This window comes from Tiliqua scincoides, chromosome 4 (assembly GCF_035046505.1).
Source record: "Tiliqua scincoides isolate rTilSci1 chromosome 4, rTilSci1.hap2, whole genome shotgun sequence".
NCBI lineage: Eukaryota > Metazoa > Chordata > Lepidosauria > Squamata > Scincidae > Tiliqua > Tiliqua scincoides.
Window position 1 is genome coordinate 55,284,115 of NC_089824.1, and position 21,066 is coordinate 55,305,180.

General features: G+C 41.5%; 1 pseudogene; it reads left to right on the plus strand.

Annotated features, from left to right (window-relative positions):
* Positions 1 to 20,415: 20,415 nt before the first annotated feature.
* On the plus strand, positions 20,416 to 20,535 carry LOC136650041 (5S ribosomal RNA; annotated as a pseudogene).
* Positions 20,536 to 21,066: the final 531 nt, after the last annotated feature.

Sequence of the window (21,066 nt, forward strand, 5' to 3'; positions counted from 1 at the left end):
CCAGCTCCTGAACTACCTCCTACCCTCCCCAAACCTCCCATGACATGCCTCCAGTACCACCTTACCTGCTCTGGCGTGGGCTGGGTCCATTGGTGATGGGCATGTGGAGATGCTCGCTGTTTGTTCTGACAGCTCCAGTGCACTTGGCAGCAGTGAGTCACTTACAGTGGCACTGCATCATTTACGAAAGCAGAACATGAGTTACACTATCACGACTTCCACTTATGGGCCATAAGTCATGCATCCATTGTGGAGGATGATGGTGTCTGTCTCTGTTGAGATGCAACATGCATCACTTAGCCTCATGGATGGGGGTTGTCATTCATTAATTTAATGGAGTTTAATGGATTATTTTATATGTAGTATGTTCAATATTGCTTCTGTGATTATCATCACCCTTCTGTGAACCTCTGGAGGCCTCTTTGGGGGTAAGGAAATATTTGTTCCCTTGCCCTGGGTAAGCCTGTGCTGGCCCACTGGCTCTACTCAGTCCTGCACCAGCTCTATAGATGAAACAAGTCTGCATGGACCCGGATTGAGGAATTGAGGCCGAGAAGGATTCAGTGGATGCCGCTGCCACTGAACCCATCCCCTTCTTGGTCCAAATCTGCCAGCCTCCCTGTCCCTATTGTCACCCCGTTCTGCCCACTACCTGCGCACACTCATCTGCTCCGGTGGGCATCTGTCATCCTCTGGCACGTGGGGCGGCTACTTGCCACTTGCAGTGACAGTAGCCAGGCCACATGCTCTGACATGTCATCTTATAGCTGCAAAGTTTCTTGCAAAAACAGAACTATAGAAAACCAATTTATAATAGGCACAAAAGAGGCAGAGCAAACTGAACTCCAAAAGGAAAAAGAAAGATTAAGGCGAAAATCAGGCAGAGAGAGAGAGAGAGAGCTGGAAGTTATGCAACAGCTGGAAGGAGACTTACACTGCTGGAATGCTCATTTCAGCAGCATACGGCATCAATAGGATTAGATCGTGCCATTCGTGTATAATAGCTGCTGTTTGCTTAGTGGGATGGGGTCTGGGGAAAACTGCCATTAGTGCCCATGGCAGTTTCTCTTCTGGGGCAAACAGCCAGGGATCGAATCAGTTCAGGACTATAAGAAGAGTTAAATTCCCTCTCCTACATGCCATAGTCCCAATCCTAATCAGGCTGTACCACAAGTGCTATTTAGGAAACAGGCAGACATACAAGGACCTGTGATGTGCTCAATGTAGCAAGTAGGTTGGTCCTCATTAGTTAGATTGGAGGCAGTCTTAAATTGGAGGCAGAATAAGCTGATTTTCCTCTAAATAAAAATAATATTCTATACTAAATCAGCCCAGTATATTCCCAGCTTTGATGGCTAAAACCCGTTCTGTGGAATCATGTGATCAGCATGTGTTCTCAAAGAGTGTTTTCCCACAATTGGAGTACAAAGTTTGTTCCAGAAGTGTCACCACTGATGCCTATCAGACCACCCTCTCTTCTTTAACCAAGACAAAATGTAAGCTCTTTACATCATGGGAAAAGGGAGGACTAGCTGAATGGAGAAATCTTGTTATCAGCCTCTCGATAGAGCCCAAATAAAGTTTGAAAACACCAGGAATTAATTTGTTCAGCGTATTCTAGGTTGTACATTTTGCTTTAATCCTTCTATAAAAGGGCAGAGGGGGGCTAGGATATTGATGAAGTTTGAAATTTTGTTATTCTCAACTAATTTTAATACAATACAAAAATATGCCTTGCTACCTACTGACATAATATTAAGATGACAAACTCTTTGGATAACATTGGTGGTCTGTGTTTAGCTTGGGAGATAGACTTTTCTAAGGAAATCACATCAGATATGTGGCATACATAGACATGATTTGGAGCAGGCCACCAAATCCATTTCTGCTACCATTAATGAAAACACTCTTAAAGTTTGTCTCATGTGGTACATAAAACCAGTGAAAATATTCCACATGAAGCTAACCAAAGCTCAGGATGTTGAAAAGACTGCAGTAGCTTGGGCTCATGTATTTAGTTGTGGTGGGAATGCCCAGTCAAATATATTTGCTCTTTGGTCAAATATATTTCAAGTGTTATCAAACATTTGCAACCAACTCTTCTTGCCAGACCCTCTATTTCTTTATCATCAATTGTACTGATTTTTTAAAATCTTTTTAATATAAAGCCTTGCTAATTCAGTTGTTGACAGCACCTCAGTTGGTGAAGCAAACAATTGGAAGTCTTCCATGGGACCCACAGTCTGAGTGGTATCCCAAAAATCTGGATCCTAGCATTAAATGATAAACTAACACAACAAATATGCCCCGTTAAATCACAGACTTGGGCAACTTTTATGCAGTTTGGCTCAAATTATGTAAATGTAGAAGGTTTTTCATTTTCATCTCCAAGCAATCAGACCAGCTTGTCAAGATATCATTTCAGTAGAGATTATCCTGGAAGAAAAATAAAGTGGAAGGACTGTGTTGGTTTTCTCTGTAGTCATAGTGGGTGTGGTAAATCCCTTATCCTGCATTTCTTTCTGAGTTTTATATATGACTTGAGGCCAGAATTCATGTTCTAAGGCATACTAATTTGTAATGTTGCTACTTTGATTCAATTTTATTTTCAATTAAAATTTTGAAAACAGGAGAGCATTCCTTCCTTTGTACCTACTACTGTGCTTCATTTAACAAGGGATTGCTAAAGAGAGCAAGTCTTTAACTAAGGAGGTCTTGAACTAAGGCTGAAAGTGACCAGGGAATGAGCCAGAGTTTTAGCAGAGAGGAAAAATGGGATAGATCAGATTTTTGCAATGCATCTATAGAGAGAAGCAATATGATTTGGCAATGGACTGTACATGGGGAGCGAGACTGAGAAAACAAAGATAAATCCAAGGCTCTGTGCCTAGTAATCAGGATGGCTAATGGTGTCATCAATTAAGGTGAAGAGCAATCAAGAAGAAGATTTGGGAGAAATAGTGCACAGTTTAGTCTTGGACATAACGTAATGCATTTTGAGATGGTGACGAGGCATCCACATGAACACAGATACAGAATTAAAGATGCAAGATTAGGGTCTGGAGTGGAGAGGTGTAAGTGGATGTCACCAGTACAGGACTATAACAATAATGGAATAATGTGGTGACTTGGAAAGGGTCTAAAAAGGCTTCTTATGCTCTTTATATGCAGATAAACTCATTGGAATCCAGTATCAACTGCATATGAAAATGTTTCACATGTTTAACAAAAGAGAATGACTGTGCAGTAATTGTGACTGGACTACCCCATATATAATATAATGATGTCTGAGTCCAACCAAAAAAAAACTGTTGAGCTGGGATTTTTTTTTAAATATTATCCTCTAATTTAATAGACATCTTTCTATTTCCATTTCTCATTCCAAAGCATGTATTTTTGTCCTTGCACTGAATTCATTCTGCAGTTTTGATACCATAATAGCTTCATGATTTTGCCTTCTAAGTAGTTTTATGATTGTAAGAGTACTAAAGACAGGCAAGGTCAGACATCTGCTGGTTTCCACACTTTCTTATCCATGATGTCACAAACATTCAAGGCCTTTCTACTCATTAGCACTGCCGAATCCTTGTGGAGGATACTAAGTGACTACATTTGCGGCCTTCTGCTTTAGTCATAATAGAGGCCCGCTTGTTCAAAGATATGGAGTACAGTCCCATTTCATTAGAACTAGTGGGAATGTTGCCACTGACTTCAAAGCAATATGAATTGCTTGCACCTCTGTTCTGTAACTGGATCAAGGATACAGAGACTGGAATTTAAAATTTTGTGCAAACGCATAAAGTATCTAACTGCTCTTAATATACCAATACACCAAAACATTTTTATGAAACACGAACAATTCCAAGGGAGACATTTTGAAATAAACAAAATGTGTCATGGGAGATCCAGGTTGAGGGTGTGGCTTTAGAGTTCATAGCAGACATGGAAAGGGGTGATTTGAATGAGGAACATGGCACTGGGAAAGAGGGGATGTGAAAGTGGACATTTTGTTCTATTCCAAATAAATCTGATCACAGCAGACTACAGTGCATTTGGCTACCCTCAGGCTTATGAAGCATAAATAAAGTGCTAGGTAATAATTTAACAGAGAGGGCCACAGTCTTATCATCAGGTGGATTGGTGGAAAGCATCCTTAGCTACTGCTGTCACTTGGATATCCATGATCAGCAATGGATCTAAGAGCATTACACAGCACCATGCTGCAGTGCCCCAAAAAAGCTGAGCCCTGTCATTGACTGGAATCTCTCTTTTTCTCACTCACTTGCACAGCACAAGGTAGACTGATGAAGCATTTTTCTTAATTTGTCAGTTTCAGTTTCAGTTCAATCACATCCATCATCACCACGACAGGATACCAACTAGATAGATGTATAATCCAACCTGTCTACTAAGAAATAAAGTTGGCCATTATCAGTGTTTGATGGCATCAAAATCCCTATCTCTACGTTATTTCAGCCAGTGCGCATTTTGAACAGGAGGGGACACATAATAGAAACCTGAAGGATTGTACAAACAGGATTGCATCAAAAGGAAACAATTCACCTGGCAAAGTTGCCTAAAGTTACTAGAACAGACCTAGTTCCACAATCTAAAAGCCTGGTGACACTTAGGAATCTAAATTTGCTGGGTCACAATTCATTCAACATCTCTCTTCTTTCCTCTCCTTCCCGCCCAAAAAACCTCAGTTCTGAAAGAATCTATATCCAATTTTGATTTTTCTAAAGCAATTGCTAAATTAACTTGAGCTTGAGGAAAAGGTGTATATATGCTGCATATGTGCTGCACACCTGACCTGCCAAATGGGCTTGTAGAGCTCAGTACAAGAACTGTCACAGTTCTGTTGTGTGTTAAAGAGGTCAGCAGGGCTTGTCCATCCATGAGGCCAACTGAAGTGGTCACTTCAGGCAGTAGATTGGTTGGGGGGGCATCCATCTCTGTCCTCCTTCTTTCCTCCACTGCTCCTCTTTTTTCTCCACTTCCTGGATTGGAAAAGGAAGATTGGGGCAGACAACAACAGGAAGTGTGGAGGGGAGTGCTGAGCTAGAACACTGGAGGGTGAGAGGAACAGAGGGTGGCAGCATTTGGCCTGCAGCCACAGGCATTAGGGGGTCTTGGGTCAGCCTGGATAGCAAGTGCATGCAGTCAACATGTTCACCTGCTAACATCCTTACCTGAAACCAACACAGAACTAAGCAGACTTAGAGTGCAATCCAGAGTGCGCCTCAGGCTGGCGCAAGTCCCTTGCGCCAGCCCAGAAGGGTTGAAAATATGTCGTAAAGCACATTTGCACCTCCTCTAGAGTCGGCTAGGCCAGTGCAGGGATGTGTGCCAGCCTGCGGCTAACTCAGACAGGGAGGGTTGCGTCAGCCAAGCTTGGATGACGCAAGGGTCTAGGGTAGGCGGGGAGGAGGTGGGAGGGAGGCATTCTGGGTGAAGAGACAACAGGTGTAGGGTGGTCCTGGGGGTGGCAGGCGGAGAGCGGGAGGCAGGGCTGGGACCCCTATAATTTGCTGGACCCTAACCCCATTCCCCAAGCAGCACGGAGCAGCTCCAAGCCACTCTGCTCTCCTCAGACTTATGACACCTCTGGAGGTGGTGCAAATCTGAGGAGACCCATTGGTGCTGCGGTGGCTTACCCAGGGGTAAGGGGAAGAGTTTCCCCTTGCCTCTGATTGATCCACTTTGGGCCCCTATCTTGTGCTGGATACAGCACAGGCCTCCTGGCCTGTCCGTTCCAGCACAAGATAGCATTGTGCTGGTAAGCCCATTGAAACCACTGGATTTAAGCAAATTCCACACTGCATTGCGTGCCTGTCTTTCTCATTTGGTTGGACCAACATAGTTTCTAGTAGATTGCTCTCTTAAAGAAAATAGAGCTGGCATTAGAAAAGTGTTCGTTTGGATCTAGTCAGAATAACCCAGTAGATGTGCTTTTTGTTTGATACATTCTTACCCTGTATTAATAACTAATAAGAACTAATGAGAATGAACATTTACTAATACAAACTGTACTTTGGTTTTGGCCTTGCAGATAACAAGCACCCAGAGTCAAATGAAGCAACGTATTTATTTTTAAAGTAGGTCATCTTGCTGTAATAAGTGTAAAATACTAAGAACATTGGAGAAAATTATTTCTTTAAATTATTATAGACAATGTCTGGTCTTTGCTTGATTTTGAGATAAAAGATTGTTCTGCTAGAGAAACAATATCTCTCATATTCAACTGTACTGTAATTCTACTCTAAATCTAAAGCATTCCAGTTCACTTTTTAAAGTCACATGTTTAAGAGCATCTCATAGAAGCTCTTTTAGTTGCATCGCCCATTATAAAATATCCCTATACAAATGCCTAAAGAGGGTGTTCAAGTTAGAGCAGAGGTTCTCAAACTGTGGCTTTTTCAAACAAAGTTTTTATACATGGATTTGACTCAAAATGAATGGCCAGTGCAAATGAGAAGGAATGTGCTGATCCCTGGAGAAGGGGGGAAAATGCATCCTTTTAATATCAGCTTGAAAAAACTGCTTTTCTTACTGTTGTAGAGAGACAGTCATGTAAGCAATCATTCAATTCTTCAGCTGAGCCAGGCAAAGGCAAAGGGTACTTTGCATTTCTAGTTGCTGACTGCCTCTCTACAATAGTAAGAAAAGCTGTTTTTAAACCACAATTGTAAAGGGACACTCTTTTTAATTTTTTTTAACTGTTTTAATTTAACACATTTTATGGTATCAGCAGGGAGTCTCAGAATCAAACCCCTGAGAATATTGAGGCATGAACTTATTACGTTAGGAACAACGGATGGGCAAGAAACCTGGAAGTGGGTCTTTAAATCTATTTTTCCAATATTTTTTTTAATCCACTGATTTTTTTATCCACAAGGGGTTCTGGAATGAAACCCTAGTGGATAACGAGGGATGACCTGTAACTCATTACCTATGGACAGGTGGGGTTGGATGAACTGCTTTCTACAACATTTCAAAAAGGTGATATTGTTGGAGAGAATGCAAGTTAGAGTTATATAATAATAGTTGGCCTCCACCAGTATAATGTTGGCCTCCACCAGTAGGGGACATTTGATGTTTAAAGGTTGCTCTCTCTGACTGTTACTAGACTTTTCATTTCATTTCTTTCCCCATCTTTTTGTTTCCACTGCTGTAAAATGGCTGCAGTTCTCTCTTTCTTCTAGTAAAGCTCTTAACAAAAGTCAGTTTGCTGTGTGTGGCTGCTTTAATCCCTCAGCTCTGCTAACAAATATTAGCCCAAAACACAAGGCACATGTTCTGCTCCTGAATCCTACTCAATTTCAATTCCTTCCTGCAGTGACCTTACACATCGAGCTATTGACAAAAGGCAGTCATATAGATAAGAATCAGAACAGATCAACGTTTTTTCTTCCGACAAATGAAAACAAAAATGAACACATGCTTAATGAAGCAAAAAATGAAAATAAAATGAATAAATCAGTGCCAGTTCCTTCAACTGTATTTCTTACTCCTGAAATGACAGAGGCAGACAGCAACATTTAAATTGAGTTGCTGTCTGCCTCTGTCATTTCAGGAGTAAGAAATACAATTGAAGGAACTGGCACTGATTTATTCATTTTATTTTCATTTTTTGCTTCATTAAGCATGTGTTCATTTTTGTTTTCATTTGTCAGAAGAAAAAACGTTGATCTGTTTTTTCCCAAAATTATTTAAATAAAACCATCAATCGACTCCAAAAGGATCAGCATTTTCTTAATTGCCCTATAAGAATCCAAAGAGCGTATCAAAGTCTTGGCTCAGAATGACTGCCATGAAGCAAGGAGCAAATTCAAACAGAAGGCTATGAAAAGCTGACACTTTGTTATGTTATAAGCAAAATGAAAGAGAAAAAGGAGGAAACCATGGGGCGACTGCATTAATCTGCTTACCATCGGAAAAGAGCCGTCATCGTGTTTTCCTTTCTACGTAATACATGGGTTGGTGAGGGTATAGAATTCTAGGCTGCACAGAGGCCTCGTAGCCTTCTGTTTCAATTGCTTGTTGACATAAGGTGGAGTTTTAGGTTATTGTGATGGAAGCAGTTTCCTGCCACCGCTTCTGATAGTCATAAATCAGAACAGTGTTACTGGCCTGTTTGTTCACAATCTTGTGAGGAGGCTGTGAATTTGTTTTAAGGAGCTTATTTAAAATGATGAATCCAGTGCCATTGCCAGGTCGCTGGATGCCCTTGGGCAACGCTCTGCACCGGGTCCTCCATGGCACTCCCACCTGCCCCCTCCACCAATACAGATAGTTCAGGGGTCAGCCTGGTCAAATGAGACTTCCGATGGATGTGAACCCTCAGAGCGTGCCTCACCTGGCCAAATTTTGAGCCACCGCTGAATCAGAATACCGATTAAATATATACTTCTCCAGTTATCTTCTTTTAAAAGAAATAAGCCATTACGAAACTCTCTCTCAATCTAACATTGTTCTTTCCCTTTCAAGGGGAGTTTTCCAATCTAGCTGGTCATGTGTGAATACTGCAGAAAAGTTAAGATTAGATTATTGCTAACTTTCCAAACATGGAACAGAGCTTATTCGTTGGAATGGAAAACATACGCAAGCCAATATTGCAACGTTTCTTGTATTTGAATGACAAGCAATTGTTCTGGAGTGTTATGAAAATGCACCCTCAGCATGGAAGGGATGGAGGACAAAGCAGCTGCCGTGGTAATAGACACAGAAGGCTAGTTCTCTTCACCATCAATAAAGAAGCCATGGTCTCCGTTATAGCCCTCCCTTCTGCCCTGGAGACCACCAACAAGAAGGAAAACTTTCCACCATTCTACTTGTTTTGAAGTCAGGTTGCTCCTGACTTTCGCCCCAAATAATGGCAGTAATATTCAAGTTGCCTTAAGCAAACACCGCCACGCCTTCCATGGTGTTGAGGGAAAGGGGGAGGCAGGCTTCAGCTTCCATGGAATTTATTTGCTTGGTCAATATTGCCCTCTGGTAAGTAACTTTCACAGAAAAGTGTCACTAAGGAGACAATGGGTTTTACATTGACAGCCGTAGTTGTATGTTTCTGAACGTTTACAGATATTTGGCAAAGTACTCTGAGGGGATGGTCCATTTTGCTGACGGCACTTGTTTAAGCAACTAATCCCTAAGGTATGCTGAAGGAAAACATCTTCTTGTTTGCTAGAGTCTTCTAGGGAAACACAGCCAGAACATTTTGGACTTCCAGTAAACCAACTGATTGGATCATCTTCTCACATCACATACAGATGCAGACACAAAGTGCATATCCTCAGGAGAAGGCCCAAGGTAAACTGAAATAGCCAGTGCCACTGACTATACTACTATAAATTTTAGTCAGGCTAATGCTTGTTAATAATCAGGCTGATGCTCTGACCAAATATTCTGTTCCAGATATAGGACCCTTTATACAGGTATAAATGCCTTGAGTGGCTTCCACATTAATTTCCATGGAAGAGTTGATGGAAGAATATCTTCCTTCACATACATTGAGGAGCTTACTTACAGATCCTGAACTAAAAACCTTTATCAACTCAGGTATACACAAGGATCTTAAGAGGCCTCCATTTATTCCAATGGAGGAAGCTCTTCCCTTTTGCCCTATATACCTGAAGGGACTTACTTCTTTGTCTTGCAGATTTGTATACCAGTTTTTGTTGAAAAGTCACACACACACACACACACACACACACACACACACACACACACACTTTTCAACTATATATGTTGAAAAGTGTGATACGTCTAAATAAATAAGTGGTAGCTAAATTAATGTGAACTAAAGAATGCATGTTGAGGAGATAGCAGCTCTTCATTAGGCAATTTTTTTTCCATCCCTCTAATCAGTCCATCATCTTATGATAATACCTGGATATCCTTTCTCACTGGGGTGCTTGTGTCCTTCCACTGATTAATCATCTATATTCTTTTTTCTACTTTCTCCCCATCAAAAATTGACTTCTTTCAACATTAGTTCAGTGATGCCCAACCAAGTGCTTTACTTAGGTTTGAGCACTCCTGCCTCCAGAATATAGAAGCTTTTTAAATAATAATAATAATAATAATAATAATAATGCTGTTATAGGAACCTTCTCCACCCATGTGCATGTGTACCTAAACCTGTTGTCTTCTCAGAGTACTTAATGCATCTCACTTATCAGGCTGTGCCAGTGACAGCTCATGCCATACAAAGACATGCTCAAGAGACTATGATCCTTTTTGTTCTAACAAATATTTCTTGAATTTTATTTGCTCATTCCCCCCCCCCTTCCTGGCCAGCCTGGCTACCCCAATGCCCATGAATCTGGGGATCAAAGAGTGTTCCAGCACCCTCTACCTTTTCCCAGTGGATAAACAGACAACCAAAACATCCAGAGCTAAGGCAGCTTGACCTTTCAGTGACCCTTAGCCTGACCTAACACTAGTCACTCTCACCAGCAGATTTGTTTATCTTGGATCCTCAGTGCTCTGAACCCTAAACCATCAGCATTCCCAGTCAGTAAACCCCCAAGGTCCACAGCAGCCACTGGCCAATCACAACCTCCATACACGCAATCAGCTGTACAACAAGATACATTCTAAGTTCCTGGCCCCTACTTTGATATTCATGCTGGCTAATGACTTTCCACAAACTGCTACATACTAGGGAAAGGGGGAAGTAGAACCCCCATGGCCTTCCTACCCTATCCCTTCTCTTGCTAGGACACTGTTATCTCTCTGCCACCAATTAGGACTCTTTCCCTCTCACTCAATAAATTAAACATACACTCTTCTTATGAACGTCAGTGGCAGCGTCTGCCCTTCTGACATGTTAAGTGAATGCCTCGGTTAGAGTGATGTCCTTGTATCAACAGAAAATGGTCACACAAGGGAAGAGGCCAGGTAATGTATCTTTCTTTGAGTGTATCTTTCTTTCATACATTTCATGCAAAAGCAGGGCTTTTCCTGTCCGGAAAAGCTTAACTGTCTTATTAAAAAAAATATTGTATAGAAACAGGTTTTCATCCATCATTGTTCTCATACAAGCAGAAACAGAATTACTTTCATGAAATAATTTAAGCATCCTCTATTCTAAAACATACCTGCTAACTGGCAGAGGCACTTCTTATAGTGGTGGGCTCTTATTTAGCAGGGGAGACCATATGTCTGGTCTCCAGGTATCCAGGTATGCAGGCCAGATGCTGTCACCACATTCTGTGGCAAGGAGTTCCACAGACCAACCACACACTGAGTAAAGAAATATTTTATTCTGTCTGTTCTAACTCTCCCAACACTCAATTTTAGTGGATGTCCCCTGGTTCTGGTGTTATGTGAGAGTGTAAAGAGCATCTCTCTATCCACTCTATCCTTCCCGTGTATAATTTTTTATGTCTCAATCATGTCCCCCCTCAGGCGCCTCTTTTCTAGACTGAAGAGGCCCAAACGCCATAGCCTTTCCTCATAAGGAAGGTGCCCCAGCCCAGTAATCATCTTAGTTGCTCTCTTTTGCAACTTTTCCATTTCCTAACCCACTTTCCAGCACTGGCATAGCTGTGCTAGTGGGATGTGTGCTGCATCCTTCAGTTGGGTAGCACTCACGGAGGCCTCCTCAAAGTAAGGGAAAGTTTGTTTCTTTACCTCAGAGCTGCATTGCCCTTAAGTCAGTGCTGGAAAATGGGTTAGGACTGCAGCCTTAATCAAGCATTGAGATGCAATGTAACTGTCACATGTTCAAGTATACTAATCCATCGCACATGGCATCTCTTTATGACAGGACCTAGTTTCCAGCATGTATGTATTCGGACCATACATAATATTGTAAATAACCTGTGAACTGCTTCACTTACTCACTTTACCCTCTTACCTGAGAATTGGATCTCAGAGCATTGTTAGAGTTTACCAAAAGTTGAATTTCTAAAAATAATAGCATTTCGGTAGCAAATATATACACATTTCTTTCTTTTTCTTATTAACAGAAAATGTGTTCCCTGGATGGTAGGTAAATATGCATGTCGTAATTAATGGCTATGGGAACCTAAAATGTTGAAGGAAGGATATATGAAAGCTCATTCAGGAAATCTTGCATATGTGAATGGGTTTGTGTAGCCTCCTGTACAGGCAATGATGTCACAGTTGAAGTGGGGAGAAAACTTATCGTAGAACTTTTCACTTTCCCTCCAGGGGTCACAAGTTCTCCTAAATAACCCTGATTTTCTGTTGCAAATGCATCCTGGTAAATCTCCATCCCCAGAAATTTCCATGTTTCTGCCATGTTGCAGAAAGCAACTGCCCATGTTGCTTTCTATGAAGAGAAGCCGAGAGAGAGACTTGTTACAACCCAGCTGCCATTAACTGTTTTAAGAACCAGGAGCCATTTACTGAAACAGTCTCATACACGCAACAAGCTGGGCAAACCAGTTAGAAGGATACAGACTCCAGAACAAAGAGCAACTTTCCCCTTGCATAAGAGCAAGGAGCATCATTCCAGGGAATGTCTGCTATCCAAAAAGTGACTGAAAACATCCCATCTCAAATACAGGCCCATTATCAAGCCCAGCTTAAATAAACTCATTGTGTGTCTTCAGTGATCAACCTCCCTTGGAGCTGCTGGCTCCATTTATCATTGCCACCTTTTCAAAGTGACTGCAATGACAGCTCATGATCATTAAGCTAGTCATGGAGTGCTTTACATTAAAGTGAAGGCACATCAAACAACAGGTCCTTACAACTGAAAAGGTAACAATTAAAAAAAAATGTAACTAAATGATAGTGAGTAGACATTTTCAAGCTAACTGCATGCAGATGGTGACAAAAGCTATAGGAATGAAAAGCAAGGAATTGGGGATTGAAAGAAGATTCCATATTTTTAATTCAAGCATCCATAGTTTGCCCAACTTGTTAGCATTATTACTATAAATGATCCATCTAATATTGTTTGCTCCAGCTAGCCATGGCTCTTCTAGGACTCTAGAAGGACTCTCTCCTGGCTCTGCTGTTCAAGATCCTATTCACTGGAGATTCCAAGGATCAAGCCTGGTATCTTCTAGCACACTGTAGTGGTTAACAGCACAATCCTATGCATATCTACTCAGAAGTAAATGTCACTGAGTTCAATGGGACTTGGGGCGCAATCCTAACCAACTCTCCAGTATTGGCATAGCTGTGGCAGTGGGGCATGTACTGCATCCTGCAGTTGGAGGGCAGTCATGGAGGCCTCCTCAAGGTAAGGTAATGTTTGTTTCCTTACCTCGGAGTTGCATTGCCCTTATGTCAGTGCTGGAAAGTGGGTTAGGATTGGGGCCTTACTCTCAGTAAGTGTGTATATAGAATTGTAACCTAAGAGACAGAGCTTTGAATCCACTTTTCTGGTTCACATCTCACCTCTACATAAGAACATAAGAACAGCCCCACTGGATCAGGCCATAGGCCCATCTAGTCCAGCTTCCTGTATCTCACAGCAGCCCACCAAATGCCCCAGGGAGCACACCAGATAACAAGAGACCTCCTCCTGGTGCCCTCCCTTGCATCTGGCATTCTGACATAGCCCATTTCTAAAATCAGGAGGTTGCACATACACATCATGGCTTGTCTGTCATGAAACCCCACCCCACATGATCTTACACAATAGGCAAGCCACTCCCTGTCAGTTTGTCTCCCCAGTTGCAATGTGGTGATAGTACTTGATCATTTTATTGGATTGTTGTGATGATTACAACAAAGTAATACACTCTGCACAGTGAGAAGATGCTACACAAATGCTCTGTGTTGTTAAGCATGTACCCTTCCATTGTCACAGTAAGGAACTTGGCCACACTGGTCTTCTGCCTTAAAATTCTTTCCTTTGGGGAGATTCTGTTAATGGGGTTTGCCTGGCTGCTACATTTGGCATTAGGCAGTATCTTTTTTAATTTAAAAAGTTTAATTTTTAAAATTTGGATGAACTTCACAGATGGCAAAAGAAACAAAAGGCACAAAATAATTTGGGGAAGTTACCAGTAATGATCTGAGCCAACAAGCTCCCCAGCAAAACGTGAACCTATTGGGATTAACCGTATTTAAGCTTTTTGGTACAAGACTTGACTTCAGTGAGCCTTCCACAATAGGGGGTCTGTTCTCAGCAGGAGAGAAACTACAACACTGAGTGGTGATGTTGTTTGTTGTTTGTATTACATTTCTCTGATATTTATTTCATTTCCCCCTCTCAGCTTCCATTGGATTAAGCCATCTTCAGACAATAGAGCCGACTCTAGCTGTTTAGGTTAAGTTTTGAAGGTCAATAAAGTTCTTTTTTTCCCAGGAAACCCTCTTCCTTCCTCCCCATCCCTGGGTGTTCCCATAGTTAGAACTTCATTACTGGCTTCAGTTTCACTGGCTTTGGTCATTTTCCCCTATCTCTTTCCCAAGTTTCTCTCTTTCAAGCAAGGGTGGAGGGGTAGATTTTGTAGATAAAAACCAATAGGGAACCATGCCAATTAGATGCTTGGGCAGGCTGAGAGTTGAAATGATTTGAAGCAAAATCTAAGTCTTGTCCCCTCCAAGTAGGCTATTTGGCTGATACATTTTAGAAGAGAAAAATCCAACACACTGCTGCAAACATACAGAACTGCAACATTGGCTGGGTCACGTGTCTGCACGGATGACCACTCAGACTTACAGGCAAGCAATCTGATCTCCCCCTTTGTGGTCTCTGTGCAGTCACGCCTAGTGGAGACTAGCTAGCTTTACCCCCTTAACCAGAAATGGGTGCAGGCCTGTCATTAGGAACTGTTCTGCAGAACATTGTACCAAAATGAAGAATTATGAAGAATTAGCTCTCATCTTCATGCCCAGCATGTAGTGCTTGATAAATGTTGAGAGGGTAGAACACATTGCTGCTCTGCTGAGCTCCTGGCCTGGGACATCTCTCAGACTGAAACCACTCTGGTGAAATGTCCTTAGAAGGAGGCTAGTGACTCCACAGCTAGCTGGCAAGCCAAACAGATAGTTTTTGAGCCCAATTCTATGCATGCCTACTCAGAAGTAAGTCCCATTAGAGTCAATGGGGCTTACTCCTAGGAAAGCATGGATAGGATTGAGCTGTCAGTCATCCAGTGAATAAGATGCTGGGTGAAAACATTATTACCCTTTCAAAGCCGCTGATAGCAGATAATGATGCAGTTCTATGAATGAATAAAGTTCTATGAATGATATCTCCTAATATCCCACATGGGTTGGACAAGCACTTTGTTTTCTACTCTGCTGAGGGCATCTGTCAAGTTGTTCAATGCCCCAACTAGATGAACAGTAGCTGGAGATATATGATATTGGAGATATGCCCAGTTCCAAATCATGCATGCCAAGGAATAAAGAGTTTTCAATATTTTGCCTGTTTGTTTATATACTACAAGTCTGTTGTATTATCTGTTAGGATCTGTGCTACATGACCCTTGAAGGATCCTGGTAGGATCTTAGCTGGTAGCATGATCCTGGTAGGATCTTAGCTGAAGATGATTGAGAGCTCTGGAAAGTTAATGTGAGCTTCCCTCTGCTGCATTGTCCAAATCCCACTGACTTCCAGGTAAACAGTGAGTTTTCATCCTTGTAACAATATGTCTGTAGTTATTGTTTTGGAAGATGTTTGGGGGTGGAAAGGCATATACTCAAAGAGATTGGTTGATAGAGCCCACCACAGCAGGGAATGTTGGATTTGGCTCAGAATGACTAGCAGTTTCTATTGATGATGTATTTGAGGGCTAAATGCAGACATACATCATCTCTGCAGAGATCTCATGGGTAGAAGTGGCAATGAGTAGCAGTAGTAACTGCAGTAGTAGATGCTATGTGTCCTGAATGCCACTGGATCCAATATGTAGGTCAGGATGGTGATTTTGGAAATCTATAAGACATATTACAATCTGACCCCTCATTTCCAAGAGACAGAAATGATAGTGCATAGATTCCAGGAGGACTCCTATGAACTGAATACACCAAATCACTGTTCTAGTTGAGACTTCTTGTGGTTGAGAAAAATGTTAACAGGTCAGAGTAAAATTCAAGTGTTTTAGGCATTGTTAACTGAATATTTCCACTACAAGCCAATCATTCAGGAAAAGGAAAGCCATTATTTCTTGACACCAAAGGAACACCACGATCACAACCATACATTTTGTGAACACCCTGATTCCTGAGGAAATTCCAGAGAGAAGCATTTAATATTGAAAATTGCTCCATGCCATCTGCAAAGCACAGATAATTATGGTGTTGTGGATATGATACGGAAGGAGATATCCTTTAGGTCTATGGCTGTGAACTAGAACCTTCATACAGAAGTGTCAGTAGGATGCTTAGGATAAATATCATACAGAATGTCTTGGATTAAAACCTGTAGGTCTAGAATCGGACACAAATCACCATATATCTTGGGTACTATGACAAGCATTGTAGTGTAAAACTCCCCTCTATGGATGGTCGCAACAGCAATATAATACTATTTTGAAAAGGTGACCCTGCTTACCAAACAGTCAGGTTGAACTTCAACCACTAATTTTTTCAATATTTTTTGTTATAACTAAGAACTGCTAAAACAAAGGTAGAGAATGAAGATAAAAATGGAGACAGACATCTTTTGAAATTCACTGGGGGAATTTCCATGTGACCTCCATGGATGGTCACAACAGCAATAGAATACTATTTTGCAAGGTGACCCTGCTCATCTAACAGTCAGGTTGAACTTCATCCACTAACTAATATTTTTCCATTTTTTTTGGTAATAACTAAGAACTACTAAAACAAAGGTAGAGAATGAAGATGAAAACTGAGACAGACATCTTTTGAAATTCACTGGGGGATGAAAGGCAGAGGAAAGTGCTCTTCATGGGGTTGCTTCAGTGGTGGTAAGAAAGGAATAGAAAGATTAGGCATTCTTCTGACCCTCAAGGCACAAACTGCACACAGGTTCCCCCACCACCACTTGAGAAGAGGAATAGAATGCTCAACAAAGCTCTGAAAGCTTCCAAGGTTAAGTACGTGCACTGAACTCCACTACGTGTAAATGCACAGAGAAATCCTGTCCCCTGCACTGCAGTCAAGATCAGGATCACTCTTCCCACTACCATGGCAACTTAAAAAATAAGATCCAAGAGACTAAAATGAGCTTTCATCCAACATAGCTTGACTTTCAGAGATGCATTTGTTCCCAGGCTTTGATTCACAGTTAGCCATTACATCTGCTGAGACATCAGCGGCTTCTGGATTTGCTATCTTTCAAATGAGACAGGACAAAGCTCACCTAGTGACACTGTGCAATTGCACACAAGGGATAAATATGAAAAATCACATTTTAAACTAGGATACATACATCTGCAGGGGAAACAGCAAGAAATGCAGCCTACAAGAACGTTACTGGTGTCACTGACAGAAAAATCACACTAACCATACCCCAAATGCAGATTTTCTGATCCTATTTGTTTCTGAAGTGCAGTAAATTGCATCTCTCTTCACCCTGTTGCCCAGTGAAGACTGTCTAGGTCAGACATGGTTTCAGCACAAACACAGTCCAAAGTAAACAAAATGTAGTTATACGACAACTTTCCAGTCCTTCAAAATGTTTTCGGGCAACCTAGCAGTACATTTTTCTACCATCTTTCAGCTTTGGGGATTAAGGCTGAAATTTCCACTCTCCTCTTAGTAAACTTTAGGAATACACATTCATGTAATTAAGTTACTGCTTTCAGAACTAAGTCAAGGATTCCCAGATGCAGCTCCACAGCTCTGATTAAAGACTTAATGAGTAATTTGCAAGGGAATCAAGGTCAGCCCTAACTTCCAGAGGAGGAGCTGGGCTAAAACAGTTGCTGCAAGCACAACAGAATCTTGCAGCACCTCAAAGACTGACAAATTTCCAGACTGAAGGTTGCCAATACAAAGAGAAGAGATGTTGTAGCCATAGAGGCTGTGACCATTATTCCAAACAGGATTTTCAGGAGTGATTCTACTAAACTAACAAAGCCTGCAGCAGTGACAGACATGTCAATTATTTTGTCACCTCCCAGTCAGTCACTTGAATGAGGTCTGTGAAGTAAAAAAAGAGTCTTTAGGTACTCAGGGTAATTATACATGAATACTGACTTCCAGACCTCTTTTAACAGCCTTGTTGAGCCTTCAAAAGGAGGCTGATCAACTGAGAAATGGGATCAGTTGGGCCTTTTAAACTCTGAGAGCTGTTCCTGGGGGAAAAGAAAGTGGACTCTCTGAAGTGACCAGGCTCTGTTTTTTTGTTTGTTTTTTTTACAAATATTTATATACTGACTTTCTTGGTCTTTATTCAAGACAGTTTACATAGGCAGGCTAATTTAAATCCCCATAGGGATTTTTACAATTGAAAGAAGGCTCTATCTTTCAAGAGCCACAACAATTCAGATGTTTCATTCTGATCTGGCCTCCATCCTCCCATGCTCAGAGCAGATGGAAATAGCTGGGCTCAGCTTGTCAGCTGCTTCAAGGTTCCATGGTGCTGGTGGACTCAAACTGGCGAACTTGTGGATGTTATCTTCAGGCAAATGGAGGCTCTACCCTCTAGACCAGACCTCCTGCCTGTTTTTACAGTTTTGTGGATTGGTAGAAAGGTACAGAAGGTACTGAGATTACAGGGAGAAATAGAGGGAATGGATAACCTTAGCAACTTTTATTTTTTTAACAGAGGAAAGAGAAGGGTGAGTGCATCACATAGCAGCTGAAAGACTGAGCTGTGAATCAGGTTTCTGGGTTCAAATCTCCCCTCTGCCATGAACTCACCAGGTGGCCTTAGCCAATAATTTCCTTTCAACCTCAGCTGCGGCAGTGGGATTATAATCACCACACAGAGCTGTTGAAATTCCATCAAGTTAAACATATGAAGTACTTTGCATGTGTAGTGTTTATTTAGAGCTTTCTAAATACAGGTTGGGTATCCCTTATCCAAAGTGCTTGGGATCAGAAGCATTTTGGATATCTGATTTTTCTGTGTTTTGGAATACTTGCCTATATGGTTTTTCCGGCAAAGGCTCAAAGCATACCTGTTTTGTCAGGCATTTGGTTACTGACTGGATTTTTGCCCTCTGTGTCTCTGATATACTGCGGTGACTTGACTGCCTCCCTGGACTCACTGGTTCCCCATTGGCTCAATGAGTTCTTTTCTTTTTCCCTGTAAATTTTTTTTTTTTTTTTGCTTGTTGTGATATTTTGTATTTGATTATAAAGCTTTGTAAGCCATTTGGGCATTTGCTTCAGCATGGGAAAGATGGGGTACAAATTTCTTAAATAAAATAAAAATAAAATAAAAATTATTTTTATTTGGCTGGCATTTGGTGGATTGGGCCCAAGTCTAAATCCAAAATTCATTTCTGTTTCATATACCCCTTATACACACAGCCAGAAGACAATTTTATACCATCCTTTTAATAATTTTGTGCACAAAATAGGGTTTGTGCATGAAACACAGTTTTTGATTTTTCTTTAGGCAAAAAATGTTAAATGTCATGTTGGCGCTTTCAAAAGTTCTGTATTTTGGAATACTCCATATTTCAGTACTCCGGAAAAAGGATGCCCAATCTGTAGTAACAATGATGGGGGTGGTTCCGATTTAGCTAAAGAGAGGGAATTATAGTGTGGGGCTTGTGGATTTCATTAAGGGCCTCTCCCTCCCATAATCTGAGCACTGAAATGTTAAGCAGAAGCAGCATTAATGGTGATCCATTATTTTCTTTCCCCAGTGCCTAAAGCACAGCCATGGGTTTTCAATGAGCTTCATCTCCAGGATATGTTGCACAATCCTATGTATGTTTACTCAGAAATAAGCCCCACTGTATTCAATGGGATTGACACCCAAGAGCAGGGGCGGGCAAACCCTGGCCCGTGGGCCATTTGCAGTCCTCGGGGACTCCCAATCCAGCAGCAGGAGCCCCCAGTCTCCAATGAACCTCTGGCACGTCGGAGACTGTTGGAGCCCATGCTGGCCCACCATTGCCAGTCATGACAGCCAGCCACAAGCTGCAGGCCGAGTTATAGCAAGGCCTTTTATAGTCTTCATGTGTTTTCTGCTTTTCCCTGGGCATTAACATCCCTTATTGCCTCTGAACAACTTATGTCTCTGTGTGTTTGTGGCATGGTCTGTATTTTTTGCTGTGCAAGAGGTGTGTGGCAAACAGTTCATAGTTCTCACGTGGTTCTACATGACTGTATTATAATTCTCATGTGTATTATAAATCAACTCAGTAAAATTCATTCATTCATATAAGTTCCATCTCTGATGTATTCATTTATGTAAATTTATTCAAATTTGAAATGTAAATTAATTCTTTTTTCCCCAGCCCCTGAAACAGTGATGTGACCCTCCTGCCAAAATTTGACCACCCCTGCCCAAGAGTGCAGCCTTAAAGATTTTACAAGTGGAGGAAAGCAAAGGGCAACTGTTACCCTGCACATGCCCAATCTGGTCTGATCTTGAAAGCTAAGCAGGGTCAGGCCTGGTTAGTACTTGGATGGGAGACCGCCTGGGAATACCGGGTGCTGTAGGCTTATACCATAGTCTTTCGAGACTGAAGGTTTCCAACCACCCCCCCCCCAGCAGTACAGAGTCTCTCTTTCAGTGGTGTTTCTAACAAGACAATCAGGTTAAAATATTAATGTGAACCCAGCCCCAGTCTCCCCAAAGACACACAGACTTCATTGTTAATGGCACCACTTCTAGTAATTCTACCACCGCTAGTATTTGGCAGAACACCCTGGTGCTGCTTTCCATGTCTGATCCAATGTGCCTATTGCTCAGGGAGCACCCATGAGAACGAAAGGATTAAAAAGAGAGAAGAAAAGAAACTTCCCCTGGAGAGAAGGTGACCTCAGTCCATGACTCTCTTTTACATGTCAATTGACAAGTAAAACATAATGAATAAATGCAACTATTGTTAACCCAAAGCAGCCGACACATTAGGATAAGGAAAAGGGAGAGGCAAATTGTGAAACAGGTTAGTAAACATCAAGACCAGAAAGATCTGCTAATTGATGTGATTTTTTTAAAAAATGGCCAAATGAGCATACATTGTGTAATTG